Source organism: Pseudorca crassidens, chromosome 4 (assembly GCF_039906515.1).
Source record: "Pseudorca crassidens isolate mPseCra1 chromosome 4, mPseCra1.hap1, whole genome shotgun sequence".
Classification (NCBI taxonomy): Eukaryota; Metazoa; Chordata; class Mammalia; order Artiodactyla; family Delphinidae; genus Pseudorca; species Pseudorca crassidens.
This window is the reverse complement of record NC_090299.1, coordinates 106,220,763-106,237,412: the sequence shown is the minus strand read 5'-3', so window position 1 is coordinate 106,237,412 and position 16,650 is coordinate 106,220,763. Positions and strand designations below refer to the sequence as shown.

At 33.2% G+C, this 16,650-nt stretch overlaps 1 protein-coding gene across 10 annotated transcripts in view; it reads left to right on the top strand.

Annotated features, from left to right (window-relative positions):
- ANKRD17 (ankyrin repeat domain 17) overlaps window positions 1-16,650 on the top strand; it is a 163,841-nt gene that overhangs the window by 32,817 nt on the left and 114,374 nt on the right. The window lies entirely within an intron of this gene.

Here is a 16,650-nt window from a genome sequence, read left to right as displayed (position 1 = left end):
ATAGATATATAGATATTTAAATCCCATTTTCTTATTTTGGGGGTTGTAGGGTTCCCCCCCATTAAAAAAAACTGTCTAATTTTCATGATGGTGAGTGGTATTCCTAATACTTAGACTGTTAAGATAATTCGTTAAATATTTTACTATCTTCAGGAAGAGAATTTGTTAGGGGGAGAGGGCTTGGGAGAATAAGCTGCAAAGGGAAGCTAGGCGGGGTTAACAAGAGAAAAAAGCCTATGCGCATTATAAAGTGCTGCATGATCAATGAGCATTTTCTGGAGTCCCTCAGTGTATGCTTGGAGCTGACATTGCAGCAAGTCTCATGGTTGTTCTGCAGAATGAAAACTGATTCCATTGTATTATCTAGCTCCTTGCAGACACCTGCCAACATACTCTTTACCCCTCTCCTAAGAGCTATTGTCTGAGTTGAATTCTCTGGTTAATTTCCATTCTTTTCATTTCTTTTTCTTTTTTATATTTTGATAGAATTAGTGAGTCTCCTTAGAAGTGGTATGGTGTATCTTATAAATAGTGATATATACTTTCATCAAGGAACTTCAATAATTAGCAGTGGTCACATGACTATTAGTGGTTCAGATTAAACAAGTCTAATTATAAAGTTCTAGTGGGACATATTTATTTGCTTTTTAAAAATTTTGCTTTGGATTTTAAAAGAAGCGTACCTTATAGATTTCAGTAAATTTATATATTTTCTTTGGTCATTTAAAATTTCAGCATATGACAGATTTTAGAAGTCTTACTTATTTTCTGGGAAAACCCACTTGGGCATAGTTTTATGCCTTAAGTATAGGTTTTTTCTAATACTATCTTAAAAATTGGCTTTTCATTATTCCCACTAAACACAGAAGTGTTTAATGTCATGTTAAGATTTTATGTTGCCTAATTTGTTCATAGTCACTAGTTAGTTACAGAGGTTATTTTACCTCTGTAATTTTTATTGTTTGTCCTAGTTTTCAGTTTCTCTTAATTTGGTTCCTATACACCTGTCGCATTAAACCATACTAAGTGAGTTTTCTCTTTATTTAATATTATTTTATTTAACTGAGTATTTGTCAGTTACTGGCAGACTAGAAGTGAAAATTTTCCAACTAGTAATAAAATATTCTTTTCCAAAATTAAAAGTGCTCATAATGACCTAATGCTAAAAATAAAAGTTTAAAAAGAATAGACTTGCTAACTCTGAAGCTAAATATACCATATTCTAAAGTACCTCATATTGCAAGTGGATAGATATATTTTATACAGTGAACTTTCTAGAAAAAAATTTTTAATGGGTTAGCTCCTTGTGTAAATATCTAATAATGAAGTTCATCTATATGTCACATTGACAATTTTATTATTGTATCTAATATTGAGCCAAACAAACTTCTAATATGTGAAGTTTGTCACCATAATTTTCATCTTTATGACTGTTTATTGAGCATCTGGAATTTTATATAGATTTTTGATTATTTACATTAAACATTGAATTCCTGCTATTTTTTTCTTCTTTGAATGTAACTTGGTCTTTTGAATCTTACATTTTTAAAAGGTGCTTTTATTTAAGTTTTAATAAAAGGAAAACAAAATCAATATCAGTGAATTAGTGCAGATTAATTCTCATAATGCTATGGTTTACCTTTTAAATTGTGATTATTATATATACCCCTGTGTATTTAACCTCAATTTTTAGATGATCATCAAAATCTTGAGTAAAATACTGTAAGTTTCTAAAACTTATAGTAAAACTGGAAAAGCTTGATTTCAACTTGTATCATTGCTTCTCAGCTCTCCAAGATAATGGATTTAATAGAATAACTTGTTTGTTTTAATTATGCAAATAATCCAGTCAGTAATTTTCTTCTCCAAACCAAAGTAGTCAAAGTGTTTCTGTTCCTTTTGCCCACCTTAACTAATACTCAGGAAAATAGCCAAATACAGATGATGGAAAAGGGCTGGGAGCCTACGTAAATATCTCTTTTTTTGTATTGCTTATGTTATTTTTGCTGATTATAATTTTAGAATTTTGATGTTCTTCCTCTAAGTCATATATAATAATGAATCTTAGTACTCAGAAAGATCAGTAAGAAGAAAAAGTCCTCCAAACTTTTTTTTATTCCAAATTTGTGTGACCAAGTGCTGTGTATATAAACCTTAAGTTTATACATAAGCTTTTTAAATATGAAAACATAAAACATATGAAAGTTCATTTCAGAAACTTGATTACTATATATTCTGGTTTCATTGTTTCTATTTGAACCATATTTAGTGGTTTTTCTATAAGAATTGCTTTAGAAATGAGAAATTTTCAAAAATCTTTTAATTTTAATCAAATTCAAAATACTTTCTTCAGGTTATAGCATTTGATGTATTTTTCCTTTAAAAAAGTAGCAAGGTTTTGAAAATAAAAATATTTACAGGGCTTCCCTGGTGGCGCAGTGGTTGAGAGTCCGCCTGCCTATGCAGGGGACATGGGTTCGTGCCCCGGTCCGGGAGGATCCCACATGCCGCGGAGCAGCTGGGCCCATGAGCCATGGCCGCTGAGCCTGCGCGTCCGGAGCCTGTGCTCCGCAACGGGAGAGGCCGCAACAGTGAGAGGCCCGTGTACCCCCCAAAAAAAAAAATATTTACAGTGTTAAGTATAATAACTCTCATGCCCAATCTTCTTCCTTTGTCAGCTAGCACCAGTTTCTAGCTTCATCTGTACTTGATTTGACAGGTTGTAATGCATAATCTAAAAGCCTTAAATCTCTATCGTTGTTCCTTAGAGATTCAGTGGTTGAGGATTTGGCTGAACTGTTTAGGGTGTAACTAAATTAAGGGGCAGATTTAAACATATTAAGTAGGTTTATTATGGAACCATTTCTTTCTCTGTATTTATCTTGACATCAGAGGGTTTTTAATAAAATAAGCTTGAAAGAGTCACAGGGACACTATTGTTTCCTTTTGATTTGTCACCATTATGGACTAGTGGTAAATAGTGTATTTTCGTCTAAACAGGGGAAGTCCATTTGCTATTTATCATAAAAATTATTTTTAGTAATGATATAAAATCTCTGTGAAGTAGACTCTTTTGACAGTTACTTCCTATATTTCTTTTTAGTCTATAAAATAGATTGGCTTATGTAATGCACATCATTTATATATTTTATCAGTAAGTCTTCCATGGATTTCTAAAGTTCTGTATCTATATAGTTAGTATAATACTGGTGACATTTTTCACTAGGAATAGTTGGAGTTACTCTTAGGACATAAATATAATTTGATCTGGAGACAGAAAAGTTTAGCTAAATATGTAAATTATTTGAATTAATGTAAGTAACATTTTCCATTCATTAAGAGGCTTTGGAAAGATTAGACATTTGGGGCAGATTGAATCTTATAATTTCGCTCCAGCATTGAGCATCTTTAACATGCTAGGCACTTGAAATTCAATGAGCTTATTAGTCCAGCTAACTTTGCTTCATAAAAGTAAAAATTCGGAAGATAGAATGTCTGTCATTGGTATTCAAACATTCTTGGATTCAGGATGTGTATAGATTTGTATTCGAATACTAGTATTTTACTTCATTTGTTCATCTGAATAGTTTGAAACCCATGTTTTTAGCATTCTGAATTTTTTAGTACGCAAATATCTTTCTTTAAGCACCTTTACGTTATCTTTTTTGTGCTTATCTAATTGTTATGCCTATTTATGAATGTCAGGCTGTCTGGAAAGTCCCCTGGATCCCATTTTCATCTTTTTATCTGTAAAGATTTTTCTATTACCAATTCAGTCAGTATGTTGCTATACATAATGTGTATGTATATATGTGTATGTTCATGCAACACACTCACATATATGCTTACATATACTCTGTATACACACATCCATGTTCATGCTACATTATGCTTTATGAATACTCATGTATATATGTGTTTTTTCATGCAACACACTCAGATATATGCTTACATATACTCTGCATACACACATTCATGTCCCTGCTATATTATGCTTTATGAATACTCTTATTTGAAAGTCGAGTCTATCTTGAACAGAGGGGCAGAAGTTGCAACATTGCTTTCACACACCAACTTTGGGAGAATGCATATAGGAGTAGTAGAAGATGACTAAGAGATACACTTGTGTTAGTTAATAATCCCTCTAAAGAAGACTGATATTTTAGTGGAGTATAAAGGCTTCAAACAGCTTGCAAAAAGATAGTATAACTAGAGGTATGTGAATTAATCTGTTATTACTCTCACATGAGAGTAAAGGCAGGGTCATCCAAATGCCACTGGTCCCACATTAATCCAACATAGTCCAGTGGTTAATGTGGAGGATGCTGTGCAGCTTGCATTAGGAAAAGTCTACATCATGTATTACCTGCATATACATGTAGCAACATTGGCACTTTTCCTGGTTCTGAATTGTTAGGGGCCCTGTTCTGACCCTTGACTGAAGAACTCAGTCTGATGTGAAATGACTTGATCACTACAAACTTGCTGAGTATCAAAGTCCTGCTTAATCATTGGTTCGGTTTTAATATATAGCTTCCAGATTTGCCAAGACAAACGTCTTTCAGGAGGTGTTTGTAAATGTATGTGAGATAACTTTTGGTTTAATGAGTGGTTAGATTAATATTGGCCATTAATATTGGTCTTGGATGGAATCACGCTTCTAACTAACTGGCTATATGTCAATAGATAGGTATATGTTGTACGTAGGATGCCCACATAATTTTATGGTGGCAATAGAAATTGACCACATTAGTTACAATTTGTTGAAAATTTAAGTTATTATACAGAGGGATTGTGTCATTACATGTTAACATAATTTTATAAAAAAAACCCTGTTATCCAAAAGAACAACAACTGAGAAGAATGGCCTTATTTTACATTTTTACAAATATCTTTTAAGTCTGGCTTAATAGAAGATAACGGGACTCATATATCTGCTTTTATATTCAGTCTGTTGCAATGCATTATTTTGGAGGAAGTCTAAGAAGAAAATGTCACGTTTATATGAGGGTTAAAAAAGGGGAAGAATATTTTAATAACCCTTTTGATAATTGTGGATATTCTTCTTTGATACCACTCCTAAAACTACTCAAATGGGGGTTTCCTGGAGGTCAGTTGCAGTGTGTAATCTGAAACATTATCAATGAATTTTATGAACTCTGTTCAATTAAAACCCACTGTTTTTTTGTGTGTTTTGAATAGATCTCTTGGTGCATGATTTTGTAGCGCCATACATTGGCAATTGGAAAATACTGATTTACTGACTTCCAAATATTGCTGCATTTTATTCTGCAGTAATAACATTTGCTAATATCATCACCACTGTTGTCCTTAGAAAAGTAAAAAAGTGGGAAGCTGTCACATTCGATGACAGATATGTTTTCCAAAATTGTAATGTATACTTGAAAGCTTATCACTGATGACAAAGAAAGTGAGTTGTTTTCCTTGAAATGATATTGGTGTTCGTGAAAAAAACTATTGGTTTAGCTCACATTTATATGTGTTTTCTTGAGACAACTACAGTACCTTGGTATGCAGCAGCAATGTTTCCCATTTTGTTACACAGAATATTAAAAAGTAATATACTCAAGGTTGAAAATTTAAAAATTAGTAATTTTTACTGCTTCATAATGGAAACTCACCTTTTTTTTTTCTTTCATTTAATTATGAGTGCATGACAGAAGAATATGATGATTCATGATATGGCCATGATTTGTGTAAAGGAAACAGCAGTTCTACCCACCATTACTTTTGTATCATCAGTACAAGTGTCAACACAGTGAAACAGGCAAATAACATTTTAGTACTGTATTATAAAAATAGTTTTAACTTCAGAGACCCTCTGAAAGAGTCTTGAGGATCCCCATGGATCCTGTGGACCATACCAGAATAACTGCTGGTTTAGAATATTGCCCAACCTTACAGTCAGTAATGGCATAAAACTAAGATTTAGATTTAAGTCTATTGATTAAAATGTTTTCTTTTACCATTTTATCAAATTTCTTAATTTATCACATAGTCCCAACTTCTCTCTAATCACTTTGTCACTCTTTCTAGGTTTCTTTTTCCTTCAACTACAATGTAGCAGATTTAAGACATGGGAAACATTTTGTGGAAAAAAATTTAAATACTGCTTTACAATTATAAGCCCTAGATTAGTCATTCAGAATTTATGAAAAAGGATTTTGAGGATTCCCAAGTGAAATAGTGAGTGAAAGAAGCTAGACATAAGTAGAAAGTGGTTTTGCTTGAGGAATAACATTCTGTAAGTAACACTTTTGATTTTGGTAAGGATAATTAAAAACTTGAATGGGTTATAAATTTCATCAAATGTCATATGTTACAATTCTAAATGATTAGGAAAGGACTTTATCAATTATAACTATTTGAATATTCCTATCTTAGCTAGTAGAAACAAGTATATGAAGTATTTGTCAAATTTGAATATTTTTCTTTTTGAAGGTTTTAGGCTTCTTTTCTATATTCTGTCACAGGGGCCAGCTGGTTTTCATGCAGTCACAGAAGTTCTTTCTTTGAGACTAGTTCTATTTTATATTGTCTATGAAAATGAAAAATGAGATTAAGATAATATATATCTTGGTTATCCAAAGACTAAGCTGTTTCAAATTCCTTTGCATAGTAGCAAATTAAGTCATTTAAAATCTACTTCATACTTTCCTCTTGTATTTATATGTACTGTGTTTTTGCCACAATTTAATTTTGAAATTGGCACTGAAATCATGTGGTCCCATAGGAAAAGATGGTCAGTTACATCTGCACATCTCTGTCTTTACGCTTCTTAAGTGCTGCAACTCTTCTCCCAAACTCCAAATTCCAAGGGACTGTTGAGATGAGGAACAATGTTGAGCCAGTGTTAAACTGCTTGTTGGTGTTTTCTGCTCTCTGAATTCCTTCTTTAGTCTCAGACCTTTTATCATTTAGCCTCTTTCTCTTAGTTTTGATACCTGCTGCCCACTTTATTTTGATTTCTTATTCCTGCTACAGATGGTCTAGATTCTGCTCTTCTACTTGATGTTTGAATAAGCCTAGCTCCTTGATTACAGACCTTCTCATTTGTTGACCTTCTCCTTTGTCTAACTAGTGTTTATCCTTAACTGGTTTTAACCTTGAATTTGTCCTGTTGCCATTTCCCTAGTCTTTGTCACATGTTCTACATTTGTAATTTATGCACTGTCATCATAAAAAGATCAACATGTATTTGTATGAACTGTTTAAGCAAGTTTGAGAAATACAGTTTCTGAATTCTTATGTTCCATAGGAAATACTGGTTAAGATTTTCCAAAAACTTGTGCTGGTGTTTAAGTGTTCACAGACATTGGAAAGTTTTCCTTTTTATTATTTTGTCACATTTGTACAATATTTGTTATCTTCCCAAAATATCTTTCTCAGTTTCTTTTTCCTGATTTTCTTGGTTTTATCTATGAAATAAAGTAAATGGTGATAATAGTAGATGGAAAATTGCTTTCTTCTATGAAACTTTATTTATTTAAAAACCAAAATATTAAGATTAAGCTCTATAAATGTCATTTGAAAAAAATCTTGTCAGGTGGATCATCATTCTGTAAATATTTTATGAATTACAAAGAATATATCTTTTATAAAGTGTGATAGGTAAGTGAGAATGCTGAATTATATTGACATTGATTTTTAAGTATTTCTAGAGTATATTTAATAGGCTTCCTTTTTCATTGTCTTGAGCTTATAGTGTTATTATATGATTTTCTGTGAATAGTTTTATTCTTGGTGTCTTCCGTGACTTAGCATTGTATCTTGAACACAGTAAATGCTTGTTTCTTTTTTTTTTTTAAGAAGATGCTGGGGGTAGGAGTTTATTAATTAATTAATTTATTTTTGCTGTGTTGGGTCTTCGTTTCTGTGCCAGGGCTTTCTCTAGTTGTGGCAAGCAGGGGCCACTCTTCATCTGGGTGCGCGGGCCTCTCACTATCGCGGCCTCTCTTGTTGCGGAGCACAGGCGCCAGACGTGCAGGCTCAGTAGTTGTGGCTCACAGGCCCAGTTGCTCCGCGGCATGTGGGATCCTCCCAGACCAGGGCTCGAACCCGTGTCCCCTGCATTAGCAGGCAGATTCTCAACCACTGTACCACCAGGGAAGCCCTGTCATTTTAATTTGAGTTATACAATGAAGGAATTACCCTCCTATCTTTTTCTCTTGGGAAGTTCTTTGAACTCTTAGCTTTGGTTAGGTATATACATGGAATGAGGAAGAAGAACTAAAAGTTAATCACATTACTCAAATCAACCCAGGTGATCAGTAGGTTGGAGTTCTAAGACTTAGAGTCTTCGTATATTACTTGAAATAATTTTTTTTTTTGTTCTCGTGCTTCTTAATTTCTAAAGTTAAATTGTACCATATAGTTTCTCTAAGATCCCTTCTAGATATAAAAGTCTTAACTAGAACTCTTAAGACAGTGGCTTCAGTAACGTCTAAACAAAAAGTTTGAGATGATGGTGTGTATCTCTCATGTAACTATCTTTTATTTGACATTCTTATACCCACCCAACTTTATCTTTACCATACTTAATATGAATTGTTTGCCTTTACATTGTATTCTAATATTCTGTTAGTACTTACATTGTTTACCTGCTACCCTTTTCAACATCTATTCATTATTCAAAGTCCTACTCCTTCCCTAGGGTTTTCTCTCTCTAGCTTTCCTTTCAAGTTGATTGTCTACTACCCTTTTCTGCTCTTAAAAAGTAATGCGAAACTGTGTACATTTAAAATATTTTAATGTCTCTGTAATGTCCTTGGTAAATGTTAAATTCTTTAATATGGATACCTTGGCTCTTTTTAAATTAAAAAAATTACTTCTGTATTTATGTAAAAGATGTTTCATCCCACAAAAGAATTTGAAGTAGCTTATAAAAGTATATATTATAAAAAATAAAAATACAAAAGGCAGAAATAGTAAATGAAGACCAGAGGTAAAAGTAGTACACAGAAAAGCATATACAATATATAATTACTAGACTTAGATTGAATTTACTAGCAACCAGAGCCAAATTAGAAACTTGATGAGTTTTGAGGTTTATGTTATTCATAAACTGCACAACCATACTACATGATCTGGATAACTGATATATTTCGTGCAATTTAGGTCTCAAAAAATTTTTTTCTTTGGGCCCCTGTATTGGAGGAACTGCTTGTTGTAATAAATAACTTCATCATTCCAAAAGTAAACAAGCTTTATATTGTTTCTACAGAATGTAAGCGAAGGGTTTTCTGTTAAAATTCAGTTGGGTTAAAAAAAAATAGTACTGTAGCCTGAGTACTCAGTTTTTTGGTGGTCTGGTTTGTTTCAAGGATAAAATTTAGAACATCCGGAGCAGAGGTTGCAAACTCATGGTTTCTTGGCTATATCAGATTTAGAAATGTATTTTGTATAGCTCACATAATGTTGGCCCACATGATGGCCATTTATTTACATTTTCTTTAATTATCTCATAACTTTTGTGTAGTTTTCACTGTTCAGGCCTTGCAGATGTTCTGTTAAATTTGTCCCTGTAGGGGAGGAAAAACTTCTCTACCCTCTTAGATTCAGTGACTGAGACCTGCAAATTAAACTGATAGCAGATTAGCAGGAGAGAAGATTTATTACACATGCACATGGGGGGGCCTCATAGAAAAGAAGTGAAAACCCAAAGAAGCAGTTAGGCTTGGGAGCTTATATGCCATTTTAACAAAGGGTGATAAATTGTGTCCTGACTAGCCAAAGGAAAAAGAATTTGGGCTTCTAGGGTGGTAAATTGTAGGAAGGTAACTATATGGGAAAACTAATTGGTAGATAAGGATTATTTATTGAAGTTTCTTATGCAGACTTAAGTTGGAGCCATCACCAGTGAAAAGAGTCATCTCCAGTGATTGAGTCTTTCTCCTCTTCCTGGTTTGGGAGAGGGCAGGAGGGTATGCTTCACAAAGGGGACATTTGTGTTCTTTTAGGCAGAAAAGGGTAGGGCATAGAGTTCCTTCTGCATCTGCCTCTCAGTTGCCTTCAGTCAAAATAATCCTTATGCCAAAGTGGTATATTTTGGGGTGGCATATTCTAATGTCCTTTATCCCCTAAGTGTTTTATGTTTTGTTAAATTATTGTGAATGATAATTCTTTATATTTTATTTGGCAGTTGCTTATATATAGAAATGCAATGGACATTTGTATATTGACCTTGTATCCTACTGGCTTGCTAAATTCACTAGTTCTACCAGGATTGTTTGATGGTAGGATTTTCTACATACATGGTCACCACTGCAAATTAAGTCAGTTTTTTCTCCCCTATTTTTATGCCTTTAATTTTTTATTTCTTCCTTTATTGCCCTAGGTAGGACCTCCAATAAAATGCTGAATAGAATTGGTGATCTGTGGACAACACTGCCTTGTTCCTGATGTTAGGGGGAAAAGTTTAGTTTTTCCTAATTAAGTATGATGTTATCTATATTCATTTTTTGATTCTCTTATCTGGTTGAGATATTCCCTTCTATCCCTAGTTTGCTGGGAATTTTTATTATCAAAAATAATATATATATATTTTTTTAGTTGAAGCATTTCAGTTTATTTCACTGAATAAGGTATTTTACATTTATTGATAACTCTCTGCTTTGTTCCAAGTTACTTATGTGGCTTACAAAAATACATATGAAGTAAAAGAATCAATGGAGACAAAAAAAAGAGCATGTTAAAATGTAACTATAACACAGTTGACCCTTGAACAACACAGGCTTGAACTGGGCAGGTCCACTTATACATAGATTTTTTTTCAATAAATCCATACTAAAGTATTGATACTACATGATCTGCAGGCAGTTGAACAGTTGGTTCTCAGATGCAGAACTATGGATACAGAGGGCCTACTGTAAGGCTTCTGACTTTCAGCTGCATGGGAGTCAGCACAGCTAACCGCCCCCCGCCCGCCGCCCCACCGTGTTGTTCAAGGGTCAACTGTACTCAAAACATGTACTGTGAGCACCTCTAAGGTGGGTTAGTGAGAGCTGAACTTGGCACCTAGGTTCAAAAGATATTGAATTGTCGGGTGTTCTATCTGTTTCTATTAAGATGATCCTATGATTTTCCTCTTTTATTCTGTTATTGTGTGAATTATATTAATTGACTCTTGGATTTTAAGCCAACTTTGTATTCTTGGGATAAACTTCATTTGGTCATGATGTATGACCCCTTTTGGATATGGCTGGCTTTGGTTTACTAGTATATTATTAAAGATTATTGTTCTTCACAAGGCATAGTGATCTTTAGTTTTCTTTTCTTAAAAAACCTTTGACCATTTTTGTATTAGAGAAATGTTAGCCTCATAAAGTGATTGGAAGTATATCTTTCTCTTCTATTTTCTGAAAGCTTGTTTGAATTGACCAGTGAAGTCATCTATACCTAGTGTTTTATTTGTGGGAAAATTTTTAATGAAAAGGTCAGTTTCTTTGATAGAAATATAGCTGTTTAGCTTTTCATTGTCAGTTTTGATAGTTCTAAGTATTGTAAGGAGTTTGTCTATTTCAATCTAAGTTGTTGAATTAATTGACATAGAGTTGTTCATAACAGTCTTGTACTCTTTAAATGACGGTAAGATCTGTAATAATCTTCCCTCTTTCAATCCTGATATTGATAATTTGCATTTTTAATGTTTCTTCTTTTCTACTGTGAGTATCAAAAGCTATAAATTTCCTTTTCATACACTGGTTATACCACACATTTTTATGTGTTGTGTTTTCATTATTACTTAGTTCTAAATGTTTTATAATTTTCCTTGTGATTTCCTCTTTGACTCATTCTTTTCTCAGCTGGGGTTTCATGGGAGAATTACACTTTAATGCTTAAGACATCTCTTTTCTCCTGTGCCTGTATAATGATACTGTTTATATAACATACTTGGGAGAATTGAGAAAATAGTCATTCAAGTCATTTTTGGTCATCTGTGGTTCAGATGAGGAACTATTTTTGAGAACGGTTCTGTGGATTATGTAAAAGTGTTTTATTTCTAAAATGTTGGGGTGTTGTAGGTTTCCAGTTATGTGTGGCCAGAGAATATACTGTACTCTGATTTCAGTTCTTTTAAATGTATTGAAACTTGTTTTATGGTCCAAAATATGGTTCATTTTGGTAAATATTCCATGCATACCTAAAAAGAATATATTCTCTGCAGTTGTTGGGGTGAATGTACCATAAATGTCAATTAGATTATGTTAATTAATAATGTTCAAGTCTTTTATATCCTGACTGATTTTCTGTCTACTTGTCTACCAACTACTAAGACATGAGTTTTGAAATTTTCAACTATAATTATGGAGAGTCTCGTGTTTTCTTTCTGATCTGTCAGTTTTTGCTCCATTATATTTTGGAGGTTGGTTATGAGGTACATAAACATTTAGGATTATTATGTCTTCTTGCTAAATTGATCCTTTTATGTAATTAAATGTTCCTCTTTATCTTTGTTAGTATCCCTTGTTTTGTCTAGATTCTACTTTGTTGGTATATCTTTCTCCATTCTTTTAACCTCTCTCTGTCTTTATATTTAAAGTGTGTTTCTTATAGACAGCATATAGTTATCTCTTGCCTTTTTATCCAGACTGTCAATTTTGCCTTTTAGTCAGTGTATTTGGTCCATTTTCACTAAATGTAATTATCAATATTTTATGTTTGAGTCTACCATCTTGCTAATTGTTTTCTACTTGTCCCATTTGTTATTGCCCCTTTTTCCATTGTTAATGTATTTTATTAGATTGAGTATTTTTAGTATTCCACTTTATTACCTCTGTTGCCTTAATACCTCTTTTTATTATTTTTAGGTGGTTGTTTTAGGGTTTGCAGTATACGTATTTTAACCCATAGCTGCCTTCACATAATAATATACCACTTAACACATAATGTTAGGAATATTATACCAGTTTATTTTATTTCTCTCCTGTGTCTCTTGTGGAATTATTGCCATATATTTTATTTCTACATATGTTGTGAATCTCCAGAATAGATTATTATTATTTAAAGATTTTTTTTAATGAGGAAAAGATATGCATTTTTGTATCACTCTGGTGTTCTTCATTACTTTGCACGAATTCAGTTTTATTGGGTATCTACTTGAATAATTTACATCCACTTGAATAATTTTCCTTAATGTTTCTTATGGTGCAGGTCTGCTGGCAACAAACTTTCTAAGGTTTTGTCTGTAAATATCTATTTCCCCTTAGGTTTGAAGGATATTTTCACTGCATGTAGCGTTGTAGGTGTTGTAAGATTTTTTCCTTTATTATTGATTTTCAGTGGGTTTATTGTTACATGCCTTGGTGCAGTTTGCTTTGTGTTTATCCTGCTTGAAATTTGTTGAGTTTATCCTGCTTGAAATTTGTTGAGCTTATTGAATTTGTGAGCTTATATTTTTCTCATTTCAAGAATTTCTCAGCAATATTTCTTTAAGTATTTTTTTTTTTCTGTCCTCTTCCTCTCTCTTCCTCGGAATTACACACTGTTACATCCTGCTAAAGGTAGCATTGCCTCTGTACATTTTTTCAGTCTTCTTCTCTTTGAGCTTTAGTTTGGATAGTTTCTATTGCTCTGTCTCAGGTTCATTGGTCCTTTACTCTGCAGTGTGATTCAGTTAATTTTCAGTAACAAATACTGTGTTTTTCAGCTATGGAAATTCTGTGTGATCTTTCAATTTTATATTTTTTATTTCTGTCTTCAATATGTTCACATTTTTCTTTGTGTCTTTGAGCATATTTTAAAGAGCTTAAGAGTCTTGTTCGCTAATTCTATGCCTGTCATTTTAAGGTCTGTTTCTGTTTATCTGTTTTTTTTTCCCCCAGTTATAGGACATACTTTCTTGCTTCTTTGCAAGTCTAGTAATTTTTATTTGGTGTTGGACAGTGTGATATAACATTGTCAAATGTCTAAATATTATTGTCCTTTAAAAAGTATTGAATTTAATTTTGGCTAGCAGGTTACTTGCAAATAAGCTTCATTCTTTTGAGGCTTGTTTTGAAGCATTCTTATCTAGTATTCTATACTCTAAAGTTAGAGAAGCCCTACTCATTCGTATGTGTGACCTTTCTGGATTCTCTACCGAGTACCCCAAGTGTTCAGTGAAATCCCTCTCCTCTGTCTGGTTGAATCTTTTGTATCCCAGCTCTGTGGGAGCCCCTGTGGTTGTTAGATTACAGGTCCGTAGTGGTTCTGTTCCCGGTTCTTCTCTCCAGTTTTCTGCCTTACAAATTTTAGTTTTCTCAGCTTCTCCAACCTCTGGTCTTTGTCTCCTGAACTAAATAGGACTTAAGTTCTCTGCTTTGTTTTCCTCAAATACTGCTGGATATAGCGGAAAGATGGAGAAGTAGTGTTCACTTCTTTCTTTTCAGTTATCATACCCCTCTTTGCCTGTTGTCCATTGTCTTAAAAGAGATGGGAATCTTAGTCAAGTGCCAGTTATTTTGTTGTAACTGTAAACCATATAGTCACTATATTTAAACTTCTGGGTTGTGGAGAGAATTATACTAAAATAGACTAAGTTATGGCAAATTTGCAATGAATTATCTTTCATGGCTAATAGAGTGCCACATCTTATAGTCTTTCTAGCCCTCATCTGTTTAGTTGTAAAGTCATTTCATATTTTATACATGCAATATTTACTCAGTGTCGAGCAGTTCCATTGCAGATACTTGTGAAACAATTGACTGCCAATGTTAACTGTTGATAGAGTACTGTGTTTATATACCAGCATCTAATATGCTTATGTTTCATAGTACATTTTAAGGAGGCCTAAACATACTCAGTGAAAAATTCTAAAAATTGCTCTCAGCTGCATTTTGAAGCAATTTAAAATAAACTGTTTCAGGTTATTACTAATGGCAAACACTCTATTGTCAGGTCTTTAGGAATGAGGTGGAAAACTTTATTAATTATAAAATCGTATAGAAAACTTGGAAATTGTAAAATGGTTCAAAGAAAGTTAAAATGAACAATGTTATATTTTGATATGTTTCCTTTCAGTCCATTCTTTATGCAAATACAGATATATGCACCTTTTTAACAAATTGGGACCATGTTATTTAAAAATATTATATGTCTTGATTATTTTTTCCCCTCACACCTTATTTATATTTTGCTGTGTCCTTAAATATTTGCTGAAAATATCAAATAAATATGTCAAATTGACTTTTATTTCTTCTTTTGCTATTATAAATAATACTGCAATGAGTATTTTCCTGTGTTTTCCTTTAGATTTTGGAAAACTTATTGTACATTTCTAGATCAAGGGGTATGGATTTTGAAACTTTTTTGTTAATTACATTAATATGTATTTAGTGTAAACATTTTGAAGTATAAAGGAAAAACATGAATATTTGTATCTTTTTGCTCACATCTGGTTTATTTTTACTAGACTTTAGAATTTTATGTCCTTTTAATATATATACCTTGAGCTTTATTCTATTTTATTACTTTTTCTTGAAAATAATTCTTTTGGTGATTGCATAATATTCTAGCCTGAGAATATAACTTACTGTGCATTTATATTGTTGGATATCTGGGTTAGTTTTTCTACTGGAAATACATTTTTTAAATGTCCTTTGGCCATTTTGCTAAGGAAATTGTGGCTTTATTTTTTGAGAGAATCTTTATGTATTGATGTGAATCTTTGTCAAATGTGATGAATTTTTTCTGAGTTATTTACATTTTTTTGGTATGGTTTTTCTCTTTTTTTGCGATACGCGGGCCTCTCACTGTTGTGGCCTCTCCCATTGTGGAGCACAGGCTCTGGACGCGCAGGCTCAGCGGCCATGGCTCACAGGCCTAGCTGCTCCACAGCATGTGGGATCTTCCCAGACCGGGGCACGAACCCGTGTCCCCTGCATCAGCAGGCGGACTCTCAACCACTGCACCACCAGGGAAGCCCTCTTTTTATTTTTTTGCAAAACTTTTATATAAGTGTGTCTTTTTCTTTGAATAATTTCTCTTATTTTATATTTAAAAACATCTTTCCTCTTCTGGAGATCAGATAATATTCGTCTATATGGTTTTTAATCCAGTCTTAGTAGAATTTATTTTATATTGCGATACATGATGTGATGAGATAAGAATCTTAACTTTTTACCCTAGCACCATTTAAACAGATGAGTAGTGAGGTCATTTTATATTCCAAGATACCTGTTCTTTACAGAATCAATTTCTTTTTTACTAGGATTGACTAAATCCTATGAGTAATCCTTGAGTAAAAACAGCTTGACATTCAACAAACCTGTAGTTAAACTTGAACACTAGTTCCCCAAAGGTATACATTTGGCATTACAGTTGTATTCCTGATACAGTCCAACCTCTGATGGAAAGGAGAGAGTGATCATGGTGTTGGTTGAGGTGGGGGCATCTGAAAGGTAGAGGTGAATGCCTGACTACAAGACTACTGTGATCCAGTTTTATTCATCAGTGCCTAGCATAGTGCTGAGTACATTAGAGGTATTTTGATGTGTTTATTTAATAATTGAGCTTCACCCTTAACACACCTCCCAGGGCACCAACCCTGCTTTCCTGAGAGTGCAACAGGGAAGAGCAAAATCTGACTCTGTGTTAGATTTGTTTCTTTTACTTTAACCCTTGCTTTTCATTGCTTTCGTTATTATAATC